Genomic DNA, 22035 nt, shown 5'->3' with positions numbered 1-22035 from the left:
ATCCTACAATCTGTGCACGTAAATAGATTTGATGTACATTATATGATGTTTTAGGGCATTCACTTTTACCCTCTGAAAAATCTTTTGAAGCAATCATTAACAGTTTTATTTTAAAGGGACGGGGGGGATGTTTTATTGGAATGAATTGCGGATCTCTTTAACAGGAGAGGATTTTCTGCAGGAGAGGATTTGATGTACTTTACTTTCTCAGTCACTGCCCTTCTCTCCGGCTTCACAAAGAGTTTCCACTGAAGCAGAGTGCATCAATATTAGAAATGCCCGTGAAATTCTACGGATTCCTCCATGCACTGTATATCATTTCATGGATATAGGGGGATTCTGACATCCTTCATCTCCTCTTTCCACCCTGCCCGACTCAGAATAAGAGGACATATCACCTTTCACTGGCGACAAGACAGGTGTAATAAAACAAGACTGAAACATGTATCCTCCCCTGCAGCATGGTCCACTACATTGTTTTTACCCCATCGTTGGTTGATGGATTTGGTCTGTATGAAAAACACAGGACACGGCTAGGCATAGTTGGCATTAGGCTATGGCAGATATTTAAAAAAAATGGCTGCCACTGAGAATACCCCCATTAACGGCCCCTCTGTTACCTCTCATTATCAAAAGTAACAGTATCCCCACATCTAGAGGTCGAATCTTATCATCCTCTCCATCTAGAAGGAAGCATTACTGAGCAACATAAAGCAGGGCTACCTGTGGTGACTGGGTCATAGAGGTGGAGGATGTGCCTCCTTCTCACACCATGGATCTAGGCAACTCCAGCTGTGTTCACAACAGAAGCCAGGAAACAGCCCATTTCAAAAACAGACAAAAACTATTGCTGTCAAAAAGATATAGAAAAATAGTATTTTTTACTCAAGCAATAAGACTTTTCCTTTACTTTTATAAAGTAACAACAATTGGACAACTTTGATTCAGCAGCACCAGATTTTACTTTAAAGTTTAATGAAATTAGGGTTTGAGATTGAGATTCCTCCCGCTGTTTTCAATTTACTTGAAGAGATAAAAATGCATAAGAAAAACATTTATTCATGTTTTTCTGTGGAAATGAAACAAATCGTTCTGGCAAGGCATGTGCAGTAGGGAGGGACACAAAACTTTTGAAGACCTCTGGCTTTGTAGTTGGCTAGCAAGGCAAGAGACATTTTTAAATCTTAAACATATTTCCCTAGGTGGTGGGCCATACATAGCAAGCTATCTGCTTTAGTTTTCTAGATGATCAATCTCTGTCTAAGGAGGACCTGTTTTTTACATATTCTGTATATTTATTTATTCTGAACACATTTCCATTTGTTGGCAATGTAAATTCTTGCAATTCTTTTCAAAATACATACTATAATGTTCACTATCTAGACAGGCACATGCAGCCGAGTACTAAACTGTAAACCAATCCCAACTTGTGTACCAGCCATTGTTTATTTGCCTTGTTGTAACTTATTTTTTTACTTGTTTTGTACATAATCTCTTATGACCAAAAAATGACTTCTGGACATCAGAACAGCGATTACCCACCACGAACTGGAAGAAGCTTTTTCCTTTAATGACTCCGACAAGTCCGACTTGAAGGATGTACTATTTTCCTGGGAACAGGCCCAAATCCCTGTCATTTGCGTGAAGAGAAGACGGAAAAAAGGGGGGCGGAGGTCGGGCTGCCTTCTGAGAATTCGTAGGCGAGCAAGTAAAACCCCACTGCTATCCGTTCTATTGGCAAACATGCAATCATTGGAAAATAAAATCGAAGACCAACGAGCAAGATTAAACTACCAACGGGACACTAAAAACTGTAATATCTTATGTTTCACTGAGTCGTGGCTGAACGATGACATGAACATCATACAGCTGCAGAGTTTGACACTGTATAGGCAGGATAGAACAGCAGCCTCTGGTAAGACAAGGGCAGTCTATGTATATTTGTAAACAACAGCTGGTGCATGATATCTAAGGAAGTCTCAAGGTTTTGCTCACCTAAGGTAGAGTAAACTCTAGACCACACTATCTACCTAGAGGGTTTTCATGTATTTTTCGTAGCTGTCCACATACCACCACAGACTGATGCTGCCACTAAGACTGCACTCAATGAGCCATAAGCAAACACTCATCCAGAGGCGGCGCTCCTAGTGGGAATTTAATGCAGGGAAACTTAATTTCGTTCTACCAAATTTCCACTACCATGTTAAATGTGCATCCAGGTGGAAAAAAACTCTAGACAACATTTACTCCACACACAGAGACATGTACAAAGCTCTCCCTCGCCCTCCATTTGGCAAATCTTAAAATTTTTCTATCCTCCCGATTCCTGCTTACAAGCAAATATTAAAGCAGGAAGCACCAGGGACTTGGTCTGTAAAAAAGTGGTCAGATGAAGCAGATGCTAAGCTACAGGACTGATTCGCTAGCACAGTCTGGAATAAGTTCCGGGATTCTTCCGGTGGCATTGAGGAGTACACAACATCAGTCACTGGCTTCATCAATAAGTGCATCGATGACATTGTCCTCACAGTGACTGTATGTACATACCCCAACCAGAAGCCATGGATTACAGGCAACATCCGCACTGAGCTAAAGGGTAGAGCTGCCACTTTCAAGGAGTGGGACTCTAACCTGGAAGCTTATAAGAAATCTCGCTATGCCCTCAGACGAACCACCAAACAGGCAAAACGTCAATACAGGACTAAGATCGAATCATACGACACCGGCTCCGACGCTCGTCGGATGTGGCAGGTCTTGCAAACTATTACAGACTACAAAGGACAGCACAGCCGAGAGCTGCCCAGTGACACGAGCCTACCAGACAAGCTAAATTACTTATATGCTTGCTTCGAGGCAAATAACACTGAAACATGCATGAAAGCATCAGCTATTCCGGAAGACTGTGTGATCACGCTCTCCACAGCCGATGTGAGTTAGACCTTTAAACAGGTCGACATTCACAAGGACAAAGGGCAAGACAGATTACCAGGACGTGTACTGCGAGCATGCGCTGACCAATTGGCAAGTGTCTTCACTGACAATTTCAACCTCTCCCTGTCTGAGTCTGTAATACCAACATGTTTCAAGCAGACCACCATAGTCCTTGTGCCCAAGAACACCAAGCTTACCTGCCTAAATGACTCCCGCCCATTAGCACTCACGTTTATAGCCATTAAGTGCTTTGAAATGCTGGTCATGGCTCACACCAACTGCCCTAATAGATCCTAATAGATCCACAGATGATGCAATCTCTATTGCACTCCACACTGCCCTTTCCCACCTGGACTAAAGGAATGTGAGAGTGCTATTCATTGACTACAGCTCAGTGTTCAACACCATAGTGCCATCAAAGGTCATCACTAAGCTAAGAACCCTGGGACAAAACACCTCCCTCTGCAACTGGATCCTGGACTTCCTGATGGGCCGTCCCCAGGTGGTAAGGGTAGGTAACAATACATCTGCCACGCTGATCCTCAACACTGGGGGCCCATCAGGGGTACGTGCTCAGTCCTCTCATGTACTCCCTGTTCACTCATGCATGGCCAGGCACGACCCCAACACCATCATTAAGTTTGCCGATGATCACCGACAACCAAGAGACAGCCTGCAGGGAAAAGGTCAGAGACCTGGCCGTGTGGTGCCAAGATAGAAACCTCTCCCTCAAAGCGATCAAGACAAAGGAGATGATTGTGGACTACAGGAAAAGGAGGACTGAGCACGCCACCATTCTAATCAACAGGACTGTAGTTGAGCAGGTTGAGAGCTTCAAGTTTGTTGGTGTCCACATCGCAAACGAACTAACGTGGTCCAAGCACACCAAGACAGTCGTGAAGAGGGCACGACAAAATCTATTCCCCCTAGGGAGACAGAAAATATTTGGCATGGGTCCTCAGATCCTCAAAAGGTTAATCAAGAGCATCCTGACTGGCTGCATCACTGCCTGGTATGGCAACTGCTCGGCCTCCGACTGCAAAGCACTACAGAAGGTAGTGTGTATGGCCCAATACATCACTGCCCCCCCCCCCCTTTTCACGCTGATGCTATTCTCTGTTATTATCTATGTATAGTCACTTTAATAACTCTACATAGAGTTATTAAAGTGACTATACATAGATAATAACAGAGAATAGGGCCGAGGGGCCCACATTGATTTTGTTAGTCAGTCTCACTCAGATATTATATTCAAAACTGCAAACATTTCTCTCCACCCAATAGCAACATTTGTGGAATTGCTTGAAATGAGTTATAAAATAGCAACATTTTCTATACACCGCATGGCAAAATGTTTAGAATTGCACAGAAAATAAATGAAAGATCTTCTCTTTCAAGAGGGGGGGGTCACTAAAATGTTTTGCTCGCAGTGTGTGTGTGTGTGTGTGTGGGGGGGGGGGGGGGGGGGGTATAGATGTGGGTATGCAGGCCTGCGAGCAACTTCAGCCCCCCATTATGACTTCTGTCTTTTTTGTGGGCCCCACCCCCATCAAAGTTGCCCATTCCTGGCATAGATGGTGAGGCTCTCATTTATGGACTGCAACATTGTAAGATTGTGCCCTCCTAGACACTTGTTATACATTGATTGACAAGTTAAACTATATTTAGATACTTCAAACACTGCCTGAGACACCACACTTGCTATTTGTCTCTGTGAAACACTGTTTGTGACGGTGTTCTTTGTCCGATATGTATATGCATGAAATGTACATTATGGAAAACATGTCTCACACTCAGTCACAGTCAGTAGAATAATGAATGGATTGGCAAGATTTTGGGACCGTCAACTTTTAAAAGGTTAGTAGGAAAGTTAATATACTAAATATACTCACATTCACTGAACATTTAGTATTTGAAACTCAGACATTAATTTTAATTAACTGCTGTTTCTATAATCCTGCAGGCTCTTTATCATTCTCCATAACTTATATTCAAATGCATCCAACATTATGCAGGCCCACCATGGTATTGGGCAGCTACTATTTGAGACCTCATCTGGTTTAGAAATCAAACTCTGGTTATCTTACTGCAGAGCACATTGTACAACAGTTTTTAGAGACTATTGTATTACAAGGTATGCTATAAGTGCAAGCTATGCCACATGTATTGGCTAATATGCATATATAGCTGTTTTTTAAATTTATTCTAACATACAGTATCAGTCAAAAGTTTGGACACACCTACTCATTCAAGGGCTTTTCTTAATTTAGACTATTTTCTACATTGTAGAATAATAGTGAAGGCATCAAAACTATGAAATAACACATATGAAATCATGTAGTCGCCAAAGAAAAGTGTTAAACAAATCATATTTGTATAATTATATTTGAGATTCTTCAAAGTAGGCATCCTTTGCCATGATGACAGCTTGGACACTCTTGGCATTCTCTCAACCGGCTTCATGACGTAGTCACCTGGAATGCATATCAATTAACAGGTGTGCCTTGTTAAAATTGTATTGGTGTTGTGACAAGGTAGGGCTGGTATACAGAAGATAGCCCTATTTGGTAAAAGACCAAGTCCATATTATGGAAATAACAGCTGAAATAAGCAAAGAGAAACTACAGTCCATCATTACTTTAAGACATACAGTTCAGTCAATACGGAACATTTCAAGACATTGCAGTCGCTAAAACCATCAAGCGCTATGATGACACCGTCTCTCCTGAGGACCACCACAGGAAAGGAAGACCCAGAGTTACCTCTGCTGCAGAGGATAAGTTAATTAGAGTTAACTGCACCTCAGAAATTGCAGCCCAAATAAATGCTTTACAGAGTACAATAACAGACACATCTCAACATCAACTGTTCAGAGGAGACTTTGTGAATCAGGCCTTCATGGTAGAATTACTACAAAGAAACCTCTACTAAATAATAAGAAGAGACTTGCTTGGACCAAGAAACACGAGCAATGGACATTAGACTGGTGGAAATCTGTCCTTTGGTCTAATTAGTCCAAATTTGAGAACTTTGGTACCAACCGCCGTGGCTTTGTCAGACGCAGTGTAGGTAAACAAATGATCTCCACATGCGTGGTTTCCACCGTGAAGCATGGAGGAGGAGGTCTGATAGTGTGGGGGTGCTTTGCTGGTGACACTGCCTGTGATTTATTTAGAATTCAAGGCACACTTAACCAGCATGGGTACCACAACATTCTGCAGCGTTACGCCATCCCATCGGGTTTGCACTTAGTGGGACTATAATTTGTTTTTCAACATGACAATGACCCAAAATAAACCTCCAGGTTGTGTAAGGGCTATTTGACGAAGATAGGAGTGTGATGGAGTGCTGCATCAAATGACCTGGCCTCCACAATCACCGACCTCAATCTAATTGAGATGGTTTGGGATTCCTCCACAGATTGAAGGAAAAGCAACCAACAAGTGCTCAGCATATGTGGGAACTCCTTCAAGACTGTTGGAAAAGTGTTCCTTATGAAGTTGGTTGAGAGAATGCCAAGAGTGTGCAAAGCTGTTATCAAGGCAAAGGTTGGTGCTTTGAAGAATCTCAGATATCAAATATGTGTTGTTTAACACTTTTTTGGTTACTACATGATTCCATATGTGTTTTTCTTAGTTGTGATGTTTATCTACAATGTAGATAAATAGTCAAAATAAAGAAAAGCCCTTGAATGAGTAGGTGTGTCCAAACTTATGACTGGTACTGTACATGACCAACACACACCTTTCTATCAACATGCTTTTATTTGGGTTTCAATGCAAAGTATATGATTGAATGTCTATTTAAGCATGCAGCTAGTTACTTGAAATGAGACATATAATCATGCCAAAACGTGATTAAAAAATGTAGTTCACTGACAAATTGACATTTACAGTAGCTGGCTAGGATAGTCAAACTGTGCCATTGGCTAGCTTTCAATAAATTGGCTAAATGGTCAATAGAGTTACTTCTTCATAAGATCAAGACAATTCGTATTGCATGCTGGGAATTTCAAATGCACTCAAAAAATCTAATCTTATTTCTAGACATGTCTGTTCCTCGTCATCAGACAGCAGCTCACAAGAGGCTGTGATTACATCATAGATAGAAGCAGGCCTTTGGCTGAAATATACTTTGTATGAGAAAAAGTGCAAGAATTTAATTATCCCCTCTCGACAGGGATTGATTGACTTCACATTTTTTGGAGGCTGCTGGAGGGCCCTGGCTGCATTCTGGAGCTTCTCTTCCACTCTTAAGGTCACCCAGGTGTTGGTCTGAGAGAAATCATAAACCTGCATGCTTCTACGTGCCCTATGCTGCTCAACAATCACCATGCCAGCACTCAAAACCATCATCAGTCCAGCCTCATACCACTTTGTTCCACCTAAACCCTTCATTTCCCAAGACTTTCTCCATCAAAAACAAAGGCCTTTAAAGGATTTATCAACCTTTGTTTTTCCTCTAGAGAACTTTGTTTTTGTACCAGTAAGGTTAAGGCTCTTAGGTATTGGGTCTGCTGTAGGTGTGTGAGATGAGTGGATTCCCAAACACCTGTGCTGTGTTCTGTGCTACTTACCTGTATTGTGTTGTGTCACTGCCATAGGTTCACTCACGGGGCATCGCCCGTCAATCACAGCCTGCACGTCTCTTCCCACCACACCAGAGGGAATGGCCAACCTGGAGAGCACACACACACCAACACACACAATCTGCTCAGTTTACACATGGAAACATGCTTCGATCAGCTCAAACACAGATCATGTGTAAATAGCTAGAGGAATTTTGAAAATCCAATGGATGTGGAATTCCTGTACAAGTAGTGGTCAAATTAGCCCCTTCCAATAATACAAGAGCTATTCATTGAGCATCAATGCAATAGACAGCCTCAACTGAAGTCCTTATGATGTAATGCTTTGTGTTTGAATTTGATGAATTTGATAAAGATTTTCAGAGCAGCATTTCTAAAAATAACTCTGATTCCTCTTATAACCCAGTGGAATCTGAATCTGAATATGACCGTCAAATGCCCTGCAAAGGGGATTTTGTTTCTAGACGTATCCATAGAACAGCCTACGAGATGCAGGGGAGGGGATCCCAGTATCTGGGCGGATTTCTGAGAGCTTTGCGACAACGCTTTAACACACCGTAAGAATGGTTCCTCAGGCAGACCCCAGCCTGTCAGTGTCTGCAAATCCTGTCTGATAAATAAAAAATGAAAGAAAAAAAAACAATGAGGTGCACTCACTCACAGTGTGGGAGCTCAAACTGAATATAGATGAAATGCACATCCATACCAATGTAGTCTGCTCCTGCACCTGCAGCTGGAGCCTGAGTCTCTAATCAAGATAGGTGGCAAAGGGTGGCATGTTACCAAGTCTGCCATCTAAATAGTGCCCAAGTGGGACATAACAAAGATGACTCATGCACACTGAGTATGATGATGCTAGGAAATAGTTGTCTTACTGAATACAGTGCAGAGGGACAAAACAGTAGAATCAAAGAGCTACCTAAACTGTGCCATAACACAAGTAATTGCGTTCCACTAGTTTGAACAGACAGAATACACAGACACCTCCCAGACAGACAGCTGAATGGGTTTGCTTGACAGAAACATGGATAAATAGTGTGAAGCCCATTGTAGCAGTGTAGACCTCTCAACTACATTGAAGATAATTCAATCTGACAGAGAATAATTGTGATAAGAAAGTGTTTAAAAACCTACTTCATATAATTACAACCTAGCGCACCTGCCAAACTCATTAGCTCTGTGATATTAGGGTGAAGGATTGAGCCGCATTTATGTAAATTGAGAGCTTGATGAAGTTATAATAAATTGGATAGCACTGGATTATGAGGCTTTATGGGGTAGAGGCATTACATGTTCTTTAATTGTGTGGCTTCCTATTCTTGCAAAAATGTTCAGTTCAAAAGACACATGAGTCATAAACATGTTAACTGCATAGGGAGATATGTGCAAGACCGATTGCTTCTGCTTTTTTTGCAAGACTTCAGGGAATAAATGTTTGCTTTCTAACATAAATAGAGCCTTCAAATCAATTTCAGGCCTAACCTATTTTCATAATGATCTATCTCTATTCATCTAGCACTTGGATGTGCCATACACTGCAACAAAGAGCCGAAGGTATAAGAGGATTTCGATTCATTCACCCCTTAAAACCCTTGACTGCTCAAACTCATCAACACACACTCATCTATCAGTATTTGAATTCCATCTGTAGAAATATGCAGAACATTCTTTGAACACAGTTAGTTTTCGACTAACGACACAAGCTAATGGTCGCTTTTTTCTTTAGCCTATATTGAAAGGAGGATTCTGCTTTCCCATTAAGTGGCTAATGTTCCATAAGGTTGACAGATCATCACATTTGCACAGCTATTTTTGCTTCTGCGATGGGCCATCGTGCAAGATAAACAAAGTGCAAAGCAGAATCTTACACACAGGAAGAGAACTTGATCTCACAGCCTCTTAGCAGCCACATCTGCTTAAGGGACAGATCAAAATTTACTGGGGAAGAAGGGTGGTCCAAAATAAGGGAGGGTTGTCAAACTTTTTTTTTTTTTGCTTCGGGAGGGTAATGTGGTTTTTGGGGCGGCACAGGGGAGGGTAGTGCGTTTTTTCCCCTGCTTTATATTTGCTCTGCTTCTATTTTCACTATAAACTATGGCTTGACTTACTTTTGACATTACCCTACAAAAACATAGAAATGTTTGGTATGGTGTGGCTATTATTAAGCTTTAGTTACTGCAGGCCTACGATACAAAGGCAGTGGGCCAAGGCGCTCCAACTGACTCCGACTGTTCAACTTGAGGTGAGGAAGAATGTTTCAGGCCTACCAGAGTTACTCCAATAATCTAACAATATAATGCTTATCTTTATACAAAACATTTGAATTAAAAATCTCTGACAGCTGAAATGTAATGTGGACAATTATTGTTTTAAGAAAGTACCCCCCCCCCCTAAAAAAAGGCTATACCTAGCTAGAGATACCCTAAAGACTCTGGCAAGTGCGCAAGTCCAGTGTTACTTTGATTATGCCGGCACATCATGGTTCACCAGCAGCCCCAAACATCTAAATAATAAGCTACCAGCCAAACAAGCTTCTAAGAATTGTACTAAAACTCCCCCTCATATTCATCTGGAGGTTTTGTGCAATCCTGGTCACTATAAAAAATATTTGTGTATGTATTGTTTTTAATTAACGGACAAATAAAATCTATCAATCAATCAATCTAAGCTGTGAAGCGGCCAATTGATAAATGGAAAGAGACATCTATTACAAAACACTAAAAAGTTTAATAACATTTGGATATTGTCAAGCCAAGCCTTCGATACTGGGTAAGCCTACAAGGTAGGGACAGATGTATTTTCTGTTTGTCAAGACTGACAAAGTCAATTTATTGTAGTGTTGAAAACACAAATCATGATATTGAAGTACTCGAAGTCGGTATGCTTTGTTTATTGGTTGCGTGGTGCATTGGTTCAGAAACATTGGCACAGAAATTCGTTGCATATATTTTATATAATTATAAATATGGCATCAAAATGTTGAAAATCTGATTTTCCCCTAGCTAAACATTGTCTGCAGCTGGCTCTGATTGTATTGTAATGAAACAGGCAGGGAGAGTGAGCTAGTCTGTGGTGGTCGGCGAACCCACAACCTTCTGGCCTGTAACCTTGTGTGGCATCGACTGTGCCAGAAAAGCATGCTGAAGTGGCAAAGTCGATATCCACATTTATAAACAGAGGGTAGTTACATGTATTGTTATTTGTGGTCGTAGACATTAGTTTGAGTTAATTTATTTTAAAGTACAAGGGGAGGGTAATGTGAAAATATTTGTAACGTTGGGGAGGGGAGCACATTTTTTTTAATGACACGTACATTTGGATCTGTCCCTAATCTCTCATGGCCAGACTGCGTGAATCGAGCATCTGACCAAATTACACCAGATTTGAGTTCTGTGAAATGAACATCTGCTAGGTATTTCTCACCTCATCCAGAGCCAAATCCTTTGACTTTCAAATGATGAGATCTGAATGACTTCTACCTATTCCATAGAGAGAGATGGAGATAAATGGAGAGAACTCTGCTCCAAACACAGGGCCGGTAATTAGTCAGCTGGCGAAAGAGAAATGGCTGCCAAGTGAGTCAGACTATCTTGGCCGTACTGTATCTCATTCTTAAAAATCACCAGAAGCTTTGCTTCAGAATGCTTTGCTACAACATGGATTGATTTAGAGAGATCATTGCTAATAATAATAGTAATATCTACAGGGAACACTTTGGTATGGTGAAATATGCTATCTAATGACCAGCCTTTAAATACGCTGATCAGGAGTGTGTGGGTTTCACAAGCTATCACCAGTTCCCTTAATCAATGACTACTGTTTATTAACCTAATGAGCATAGTTAGAATAACAAATGTTGTATTCGGGAAATATTGGACCTCTGTTTACGAGGTGGCAAGCTGTTTTTGATGTGGCTTGAATGTTTTTTTATTTTTTATTTATTTTTTCATTTCACCTTTATTTAACCAGGTAGGCTAGTTGAGAACACCTTTATTTAACCAGGTAGGCTAGTTGAGAACACCTTTATTTAACCAGGTAGGCTAGTTGAGAACACCTTTATTTAACCAGGTAGGCTAGTTGAGAACAAGTTCTCATTTGCAACTGCGACCTGGCCAAGATAAAGCATAGCAGTGTGAGCATACAACAAAGAGCTACACATGGAGTAAACAATTAACAAGTCAATAACACAGTAGAAAACAAAGGGGGGGTCTATATACAATGTGTGCAAAAGGCATGAGGAGGTAGGCAAATAATTACAATTTTGCAGATTAACACTGGAGTGATAAATGATCAGATGGTCATGTACAGGTAGAGATATTGGTGTGCAGAAGAGCAGAAAAGTAAATAAATAAAAACAGTATGGGGATGAGGTAGGTGAAAAGGGTGGGCTATTTACTAATAGACTATGTACAGCTGCAGCGATCGGTTAGCTGCTCAGATAGCTGATGTTTGAAGTTGGTGAGGGAGATAAAAGTCTCCAACTTCAGCGATTTTTGCAATTCGTTCCAGTCACAGGCAGCAGAGTACTGGAACGAAAGGCGGCCAAATGAGGTGTTGGCTTTAGGGATGATCAGTGAGATACACCTGCTGGAGCGCGTGCTACGGATGGGTGTTGCCATCGTGACCAGTGAGCTGAGATAAGGCGGAGCTTTACCTAGCATGGACTTGTAGATGACCTGGAGCCAGTGGGTCTGCCGACGAATATGTAGCGAGGGCCAGCCGACTAGAGCATACAAGTCGCAGTGGTGGGTGGTATAAGGTGCTTTAGTGACAAAACGGATGGCACTGTGATAGACTGCATCCAGTTTGCTGAGTAGAGTGTTGGAAGCCATTTTGTAGATGACATCGCCGAAGTCGAGGATCGGTAGGATAGTCAGTTTTACTAGGGTAAGCTTGGCGGCGTGAGTGAAGGAGGCTTTGTTGCGGAATAGAAAGCCGACTCTTGATTTGATTTTCGATTGGAGATGTTTGATATGAGTCTGGAAGGAGAGTTTGCAGTCTAGCCAGACACCTAGGTACTTATAGACGTCCACATATTCTAGGTCAGAACCATCCAGGGTGGTGATGCTAGTCGGGCATGCAGGTGCAGGCAGCGACCGGTTGAAAAGCATGCATTTGGTTTTACTAGCGTTTAAGAGCAGTTGGAGGCCACGGAAGGAGTGTTGTATGGCATTGAAGCTTGTTTGGAGGTTAGATAGCACAGTGTCCAAAGACGGGCCGAAAGTATATAGAATGGTGTCGTCTGCGTAGAGGTGGATCAGGGAATCGCCCGCAGCAAGAGCAACATCATTGATATACACAGAGAAAAGAGTCGGCCCGAGAATTGAACCCTGTGGCACCCCCATAGAGACTGCCAGAGGACCGGACAGCATGCCCTCAGATTTGACACACTGAACTCTGTCTGCAAAGTAATTGGTGAACCAGGCAAGGCAGTCATCCGAAAAACCGAGGCTACTGAGTCTGCCGATAAGAATATGGTGATTGACAGAGTCGAAAGCCTTGGCAAGGTCGATGAAGACGGCTGCACAGTACTGTCTTTTATCGATGGCGGTTATGATATCGTTTAGTACCTTGAGTGTGGCTGAGGTGCACCCATGACCGGCTCGGAAACCAGATTGCACAGCGGAGAAGGTACGGTGGGATTCGAGATGGTCAGTGACCTGTTTGTTGACTTGGCTTTCGAAGACCTTAGATAGGCAGGGCAGGATGGATATAGGTCTGTAACAGTTTGGGTCCAGGGTGTCTCCCCCTTTGAAGAGGGGGATGACTGCGGCAGCTTTCCAATCCTTGGGGATCTCAGACGAGATGAAAGAGAGGTTGAACAGGCTGGTAATAGGGGTTGCGACAATGGTGGCAGATAGTTTCAGAAATAGAGGGTCCAGATTGTCAAGCCCAGCTGATTTGTACGGGTCCAGGTTTTGCAGCTCTTTCAGAACATCTGCTATCTGGATTTGGGTAAAGGAGAACCTGGAGAGGCTTGGGTTAGGAGCAGCGGGGGGGGGCGGAGCTGTTGGCCGAGGTTGAAGTAGCCAGGCGGAAGGCATGGCCAGCCGTTGAGAAATGCTTATTGAAGTTTTCGATAATCATGGATTTATCAGTGGTGACCGTGTTACCTAGCCTCAGTGCAGTGGGCAGCTGGGAGGAGGTGCTCTTGTTCTCCATGGACTTCACAGTGTCCCAGAACTTTTTGGAGTTGGAGCTACAGGATGCAAACTTCTGCCTGAAGAAGCTGGCCTTAGCTTTCCTGACTGACTGCGTGTATTGGTTCCGGACTTCCCTGAACAGTTGCATATCACGGGGACTATTCGATGCTATTGCAGTCCGCCACAGGATGTTTTTGTGCTGGTCGAGGGCAGTCAGGTCTGGGGTGAACCAAGGGCTGTATCTGTTCTTAGTTCTGCATTTTTTGAACGGAGCATGCTTATCTAAAATGGTGAGGAAGTTACTTTTAAAGAATGACCAGGCATCCTCAACTGACGGGATGAGGTCAATGTCCTTCCAGGATACCCGGGCCAGGTCGATTAGAAAGGCCTGCTCACAGAAGTGTTTTAGGGAGCGTTTGACAGTGATGAGGGGTGGTCGTTTGACTGCGGCTCCGTAGCGGATACAGGCAATGAGGCAGTGATCGCTGAGATCCTGGTTGAAGACAGCGGAGGTGTATTTGGAGGGCCAGTTGGTCAGGATGACGTCTATGAGGGTGCCCTTGTTTACAGAGTTAGGGTTGTACCTGGTGGGTTCCTTGATGATTTGTGTGAGATTGAGGGCATCTAGCTTAGATTGTAGGACTGGCGGGGTGTTAAGCATATCCCAGTTTAGGTCACCCAACAGAACAAACTCTGAAGCTAGATGGGGGGCGATCAATTCACAAATGGTGTCCAGGGCACAGCTGGGAGCTGAGGGGGGTCGGTAGCAGGCGGCAACCGTGAGAGACTTATTTCTGGAGAGAGTAATTTTCAAAATTAGTAGTTCGAACTGTTTGGGTATGGACCTGGAAAGTATGACATTACTTTGCAGGCTATCTCTGCAGTAAACTGCAACTCCTCCCCCTTTGGCAGTTCTATCTTGACGGAAGATGTTATAGTTGGGTATGGAGATCTCTGAATTTTTGGTGGCCTTCCTGAGCCAGGATTCAGACACAGCAAGGACATCAGGGTTAGCAGAGTGTGCTAAAGCAGTGAGTAAGACAAACTTAGGGAGGAGGCTTCTGATGTTGACATGCATGAAACCAAGGCTTTTTCGATCACAGAAGTCAACAAATGAGGGTGCCTGGGGACATGCAGGGCCTGGGTTTACCTCCACATCACCCGCGGAACAGAGAAGGAGTAGTATGAGGGTGCGGCTAAAGGCTATCAAAACTGGTCGCCTAGAGCGTTGGGGACAGAGAATAAGAGGAGCAGGTTTCTGGGCATGGTAGAATATATTCAGGGCATAATGCGCAGACAGGGGTATGGTGGGGTGCGGGTACAGCGGAGGTAAGCCCAGGCACTGGGTGATGATGAGAGAGGTTGTATCTCTGGACATGCTGGTAGTAATGGGTGAGGTCACCGCATGTGTGGGAGGTGGGACAAAGGAGTTATCAGGGGTATGAAGAGTGGAACTAGGGGCTCCATTGTGAACTAAAACAATGATAACTAACCTGAACAACAGTATACAAGGCATATTGACATTTGAGAGAGACATACAGCGAGGCATACAGTAATCACAGGTGTTGAATTGGGAAAGCTAGCTAAAACAGTAGGTGAGACAACAGCTAATCAGCTAGCACAACAACAGCAGGTAAAATGGCGTAGACTAGGCAACGGGGCCAACAGATAAAACAAACAAGCAGAATGGGCAGGGAAGCTGGACTGGCGAGTGTTATCCAGGTTAAAAAAAACTAACAATGACTAAATAGCTTGTAGCTAGTTAGCTGGTTAGCTTCTGGAGGTTCTTGAGTGTGTTCTAAAAATAAAAATAAATAATAGCGATTCCGTATCACATTGGGTGAGGCAGGTTTCCGGAAGGTATAAACAAATTAAAAGTCAAAAGAGATAGAAAGTAAATATGGGTCCGGTGAGCGTTTGGGACGCGGCGATTCAGGCGGTTAGCAGGCCTGTGCTAACAAGCTAACAGTTTGTAGGCCCGGGCTAGACAAGGTAGCAGTTAGCGGACCGGAGCTGGACAAGCTAGCAGTTAGCAGGCCGAATTAGCAAGCAGGGAGATAGTGAGGGCTAGAGAGTTAGCCTTTGGGGGACGTCGCGATGGGGTGAGTCTGTTTATTCCTCTTCATGCGGTGACATCGATAGACCGGTCGTGGGCCCGGGTATTGTAGCTCAGGAGTATGCTACGGTGGTAGCGCAGGCCGGGCTAGCTTCAAGCTAAGTGGGTGGAAACGCTAGCCAGGGGTAATCATCCGGGTTTAGCTAGATAGTTAGCTGTGAAGATCCAGCTGAAAAATCCAGCTGAAAAATGTTCCGGTTGCGGTGGGAATCCGGGGATGAAAAATAAATAGGTCCGTTATGCTCTGGTTAGAGTCGCGTTGTTCGAACTGGCGAGAGCTTTCCGAACTACAGGTTAGCTGATGACCGGTTAGCTGAAGACCGCTAGCATAGCTGGTGGTTAGCTGGCTAGCTTCAGTTGAGGGGTTCCGAAGTAAATATAAATACTTTAGGAAAAATAGCTACATTGGGTGAGGCGGGTAGCAGGAGAGTATTTGGAAGCTTAGGTTTAGCAAAATGTTTTTAAAGGGATAGCTATGTAAAAAACGAAAAATATGTAAAAAAATGAAAAATAAACTAAATATACAGGGACACGACACGACAGGACGACTTACTGCTACGCCATCTTGGAACCATGTATGGTTGTTCTAGTTCCCCAAAGAGCCAGCGTAGAAATGAACACTCTCCAGATCATAAATTCAACATTAGTAATTTATTCCCTGGCCTCCATCAGAACACTAATGAGGAAAACAAGGCATATTCAGAATTTTATACAGCAGGGGTATTTAACTCTTACCCTACGACAGGAATCATCAACTAGATTCAACCCCGGGCCAATTTTTTCTGGAGCGGATGGTCGTGGGGCCAGAACACAAATTCATTCTGACTATCTACTCCGATTTCAGGGAACTTTCGTCTGAGTGTGCCAGAACGCAGAATAACTGATGAATTTACGAATGTGCAACACTCGTTGAATATGACTGGTGTCAGTAAACGTCTGCAAAGAAAATTATTTCAATTGTTGCCAGCAGCACAGTTACAGTCACCAACACTCTGGATAACATGACAAGAGCCAAATAAAGGCGAGTAAAATGGTTAAAGTGAGGTGTTCTCTCTTTTGTGTCTGGAAGTAGCGCGCAAGCTAGCCAACTTTACCCAGTTAGCTTGGGTGCTTGACTGCCATTGTGAGGTCAGAACGCTTGGATCAACTCTACTCCTTGGCCCGAGCGTCCAGTGTGCACTCTGAACGCTCCAAGTGTGAAATGTTCCGAATTTACAAACGGACAATCTGACAAAGCTCTGAATTTACTAACGCCCAGAGCAAACTCTGGCACTCCAGAGTGAATTTATGAACTCACACATAATTACAAATCATTTGTAGACAAAAAATGGACTGCAAATTCCGGTAATTCCGTAGGTGGATCTTTTATTCCAATGACAGCGGAAAAACGGACATGCAAAACACAAGGGCACATGAAACAACCTGTCCAAATAAACAGGACTAAAACTGTCCGGAAAAATAGAGATCACACTAATCAACCAACACCAATAAACAGAGAACAAGCCGCACAATACCCAGCGGGCCTAGTGCCCTTAAATAGCCTACAAACAAAACTAAACTCAAAACAGGTGTAACCAATTAGACCCAACTAACAGAAACAAAAGGAAAGGGAATCGATGGCAGCTAGTAGGCCTGCGACGACGGCCGGCCGAGCGCCGCCCGAACAGGAAGAGGCACCATCTTCGGCGGGATTCGTGACACACAGATATAGTTTTTGACTGAAACACAATCATTTCAAACCTTGCTTACATTTGTATATGATCATGTCTCTCTATTATGAGTGAAAATAATTGGGAAAAGATTTCCAAAATGAAAATCAATTGGAGCTGATTTCCTGGTGTTTTGAAAGTCTTTTATGTCCAACAATGAACATACCATTTCTTTTTACATGGGGGCCAAAGTAAACCCTGCGCAGGATGCCATTTGGAGAACACTGCCCTTTGAGGTCTGGAGCCTGCTGGTTTTCTGTTCTATCAGACAATTAATTTGCAACCACCTGATGTTTCAGGTCGAAATCAGTCCCTGATTAGAGGAGAACAATGAAAAAACGCAGTGGAACTGGCTGTGAGCCCCAGATTTGAGATTGAGTGACATACAGTGTCCTTAAAGTTACAGCTAGCATGACAAAGAGGTTTATCAATATTTTTGAAGTATTTGGTTTTAAGTATACTTAAGTATCAAAAGTCAAAGTAATTGCTAAAATATAAAATGATATATAATAGTAAAATATAGAAGTAAAAGTAGAAATCATTTCAAATTCCGTATTTGAAGCAAACCTGACAGCACCATTTTCTTGTTTTTAATTTATTTACAGATAGCCAGGGGCACAGTCAGACATCATAATTTACAAATGAATCATGTGTTTAGTGAGTCCGCCAGATCAGAGGCTCTAGGGATAACCAGGGATGTTCTCTTGATAAGTTTGTGAATTACACCATTTTCCTGTCCAGCATTCAAAATGTAGCGAGTACTTTTGGATGTCAAAATGTATGGAGTAAAAGTAGATCATTTTCTTTAGGAATGTAATGAAATAAAAGTAAAAGTTGTCAAAATATAAATAGTCAGTGAAGTACAGATAAACCCAAAAGAACGACTTAAGTAGTACTTTCAAGTATTTTTTCTTAAGTACTTTACACAACTGCTCCAGAGCCAGTATTTCCTAGATACAAATAGGTTTGAAATGTTCATCCCCCACATTTCACAGAGGAGAAGAAATTCTAGTGCTGACATTTTGTGGACAGTTTTACACCATCCTAAGACTCCTAAGACCACATTCTACTCCTTCACATGTAGACCTTCAGAGGCCCAACACTGAAAAATGAATCTTAAATAAAAGGTAATCAATGGTGATTTTCCCCACCGCCAACCGGATTAAACATAACTTCCTGGAAAGCCATCTCCACGCGCTAAACAGCACTAAGAGGCTGAATTTAAAAGGCGATTCCTCTTGGCGGACACACAGAGGTGTGGATTCTGCCTCCTCTCATCGGATGCTATTTATATCTGCTGTATGTGATCGTTCACCCAGTGGCCACAATCAGACCGCATGAGGAGGTGTGAGCTATTCTAAAGGGATAGAGGATTGTATAGAGGCGTGTGTGTGTGTGTGTGTGTGTGTGTGTGTGTGTGTGTGTGTGTGTGTGTGTGTGTGTGTGTGTGTGTTCATGTGTGTGTGTGTCCCAGTGAGAGATGGATATAGGATGTAAGACTCACAGCGACCAGGCTATGGATAATCAGGTGGAAGATTCTCCTTGGGTCAGGCTTCCATAATTTTCACCTCAGCAAAAGCCTTATTCCTGAGCTCATTCTGACCATCATAAGACCGTCCTGTAGGAAAGAGAGAGAAGGTAAACACAGTTTAAACATCAAATCCACCTCAGAACTTCATGAAATCAAAATCATCCCTCGATTACAAAAGTAAGGTTCTGTGAGTTGCTTCCTCAGTGAGAGGATCTCAGCGTTGACTGTTTTGCCCTAGAGCAAGCCTCCGGGTGTCAGTCTGCTAGATGTGTACACAGTGAGCTACAACAAGAAGGTGAGCTAGACTGACGAGACGATAACTGACAAATTCATGATCCTCATCCATATAGTATTACTATGTATCTGACTTTGGGACGAGCTAGTTCCTTTGCTCAAGGTCACAACACTCTACCGCCTCTCCTGTCCCTTATAGATGGGTTTCTCTCATGAGCGCTGTGACTGGCGCACATCTTACACCAGAAGCTATCAGCAAGCTTTGGTGTTAGCACGAGGCAGCGTCATCCGTCAGAGGGTCAGACAGGCCATGATTCACCACACAGCAGTGACAACAACAACAACAACAATGGTAAACTAAACCTATCACTCACTCTTTAGTACTCTTTAGGTCCACAAACCACTTAACATTAATATACTGCCTACTGTACTGCTTGCTGTACTGCCTACTGCAATGATAGCATCCGCTAGATATCGATGGGCTTGTGGATTACACAACTGTTTTGGATGGTGAACTTGTCTACTGGGCCTAAAAGGATATCATGATGCATGATGGTTCCAATATGTCCATTCTTATATCCAATTACATAATCATACATTCTGGGAAGCTCATGTCCCCATAATACACTTTGACATCAGCCATGTACTGTATAGGGCTGTGGCGGTCATGAAATGTTGTCAGCCGGTTATTGTCATGCTGCCGGCCTTATGGTAATTTACCATTAATTAACATAAACAGGTTTAGCATCACCAGGCCTCCATGCATACAAGCCGCTGATGCGCGCCTTTGAAATAAATAAATAAATCAGTCAATTTCATTTACACCATCACAATAAATCTACTATTTATTTCCGTAAGATCTAAAGAAACATTACGATATGAAGAGAATGTATTTCAGAAGAACAGAATATGAGTTGGTCTACTGTATGTTATCTGGCTATGCTCCATGCCATAGGCTGTAGGTTCATTCATTTAGCTGACAACATATGCTTATAAGTCCGTAACATTATTTTATATTATATGATTTTATAGTAAGAAGGATACAACTGAACTTAGCTGAATAAAATCGAAATTATATTTTCCTCATTACAGTGCGAGTGTGCATATGAAGTGGCTATGTTGAACATAAGAGTGATCGTTTGAAACATGCTCGATTTAGAGTAATTGGCAACTTTAGCTGTGAATGATACAAACCTTAGAAATCAAAACATATATGAGCTGCATGACACGTCGACAGGCTGTGGATGATTTGAGAAAGTAGCTAAAAAAGCTTGCTCTCTGTGTCTTGCCTCAGGCTGCACAGCTGTTCTTTCATCAAGTGATCCTCTTGTCTTTACTAACATGTCAAATGAGTTTAGATTTAGATTTAGAACAACAAAAAATACTTGTCAACTGTATTCACTCTATCAGCCTAGCGAATGGAGGCTGTGCGCTTTCGCACTGGTCTATTTTGTAGGTTAGGGCTACTTCAGTTTTATAAAGGATCATCAGTGGTGTAAAGTACGTAAGTAAAAATACTTTAAAGTACTACTTAAGTAGTGTTTGGGATATCTGTGTTTTACTTGACTATTTATATTTTTGACAACTTTTACTTTTTATTCACTACATTTCTTAAGAAAATGATGATACACATTTTCGGACACCTAAAAGTACTTCTAACATTTTGAATGCTAAGCAGGACAGAAATGGTCCATTTCACGCTCTTATCAAGAGAACCTCCCTGGTCAACACTACTGCCTCTGATCTGGTGGATTTACTAAACACAATGCTTTGTTTCTGAGCGATATCTGAGTGTTGGAGTGTGCCCCTGGCTATCCGTAAATTTTTTAAAACACGACAATTGTGGCATCTGGTTTGTTTAATATAAGGAATTTGAAATTATTTATACTTTTACTTTGACTTTTGATACTTAAGTAAGTTTTTGCAATTACATTTACTTTTCATACTTAATATTTAACCAAATATTTTTAGACTTTCACTTTTACTTGAGTCATTTCCTATTAAGGTATCTTTACTTTTACTCAAGTATAATAATTGTGTACAATTTTCCACCACTGTGGATCATGTGCTAAGTATGCAACTGAGAAATAAATATAAAAACACTTATTTCACTCCACACATCAAACACTGTTTAAGGAGGATGCTCTCGCTGCCCGACAGGTGATATTCCGCCCAAACTCTGTATGCCATGGGCTCTCCAACCTTGCTCTTGCAGCTTCCCAGTGCTTAAGTTGGGAGATCTCTTTGGGAACATCAATAGTAGTATGTTTTAGCAATGAAAATATATTTAACTAAACTGTTGACAGCTTGTCTTCGCGCTCAAGAATGAAACAAAGGAGATAGAGGAGGAGAAGGAAACACATGGCGGTGAGATATTCTGTCTAGCTGAAGGTAATGTGTCACTAAATTCATTATTAAAATAAAATAAAATGTTCTTTGTCACATACACATGGTTAGCAGATGTTAATGCGAGTGCAGCGAAATGCTTGTGCTTCTAGTTCCGACAATGCAGTAACAACCAACGAGTAATCTAACCTAACAATTCCACAACTACTATCTTATACACACAAGTGTAAAGGGATAAAGAATATGTACATAAAGATATATGAATGAGTGATGGTACAGAACGGCATATTTTATTTACCTTTATTTAACCAGGCAAGTCAGTTAAGAACAAATTCTTATTTTCAATGACGGCCTAGGAACAGTGGGTTAACTGCTGTTTAAAGTGGCTAGTGATACATGTATTACATAAAGATGGCAAGATGCAGTAGATGATATAG

The 22035-nt window shown here is 42.2% G+C and overlaps 1 protein-coding gene across 1 annotated transcript in view; it reads right to left on the bottom strand.

The window, feature by feature from the left end:
- Positions 1-22035, bottom strand: part of LOC109900298 (leucine-rich repeat and fibronectin type-III domain-containing protein 2) — a 163622-nt gene that overhangs the window by 58755 nt on the left and 82832 nt on the right. Inside the window, exons 3-4 of the mRNA XM_020495991.2 lie at positions 18992-19105; positions 7508-7608 (exon numbers count right to left, since the gene is read on the bottom strand). The gene's annotated coding sequence lies outside the window, so the exon portion shown is untranslated. The remainder of the gene's footprint in view (positions 1-7507; positions 7609-18991; positions 19106-22035) is intronic.

Source organism: Oncorhynchus kisutch, linkage group LG12 (genome assembly GCF_002021735.2).
Source record: "Oncorhynchus kisutch isolate 150728-3 linkage group LG12, Okis_V2, whole genome shotgun sequence".
Taxonomy (NCBI): Eukaryota; Metazoa; Chordata; class Actinopteri; order Salmoniformes; family Salmonidae; genus Oncorhynchus; species Oncorhynchus kisutch.
Note: the sequence above shows the minus strand (reverse complement) of the source record. Positions and strands in the feature narration are given on the sequence as shown.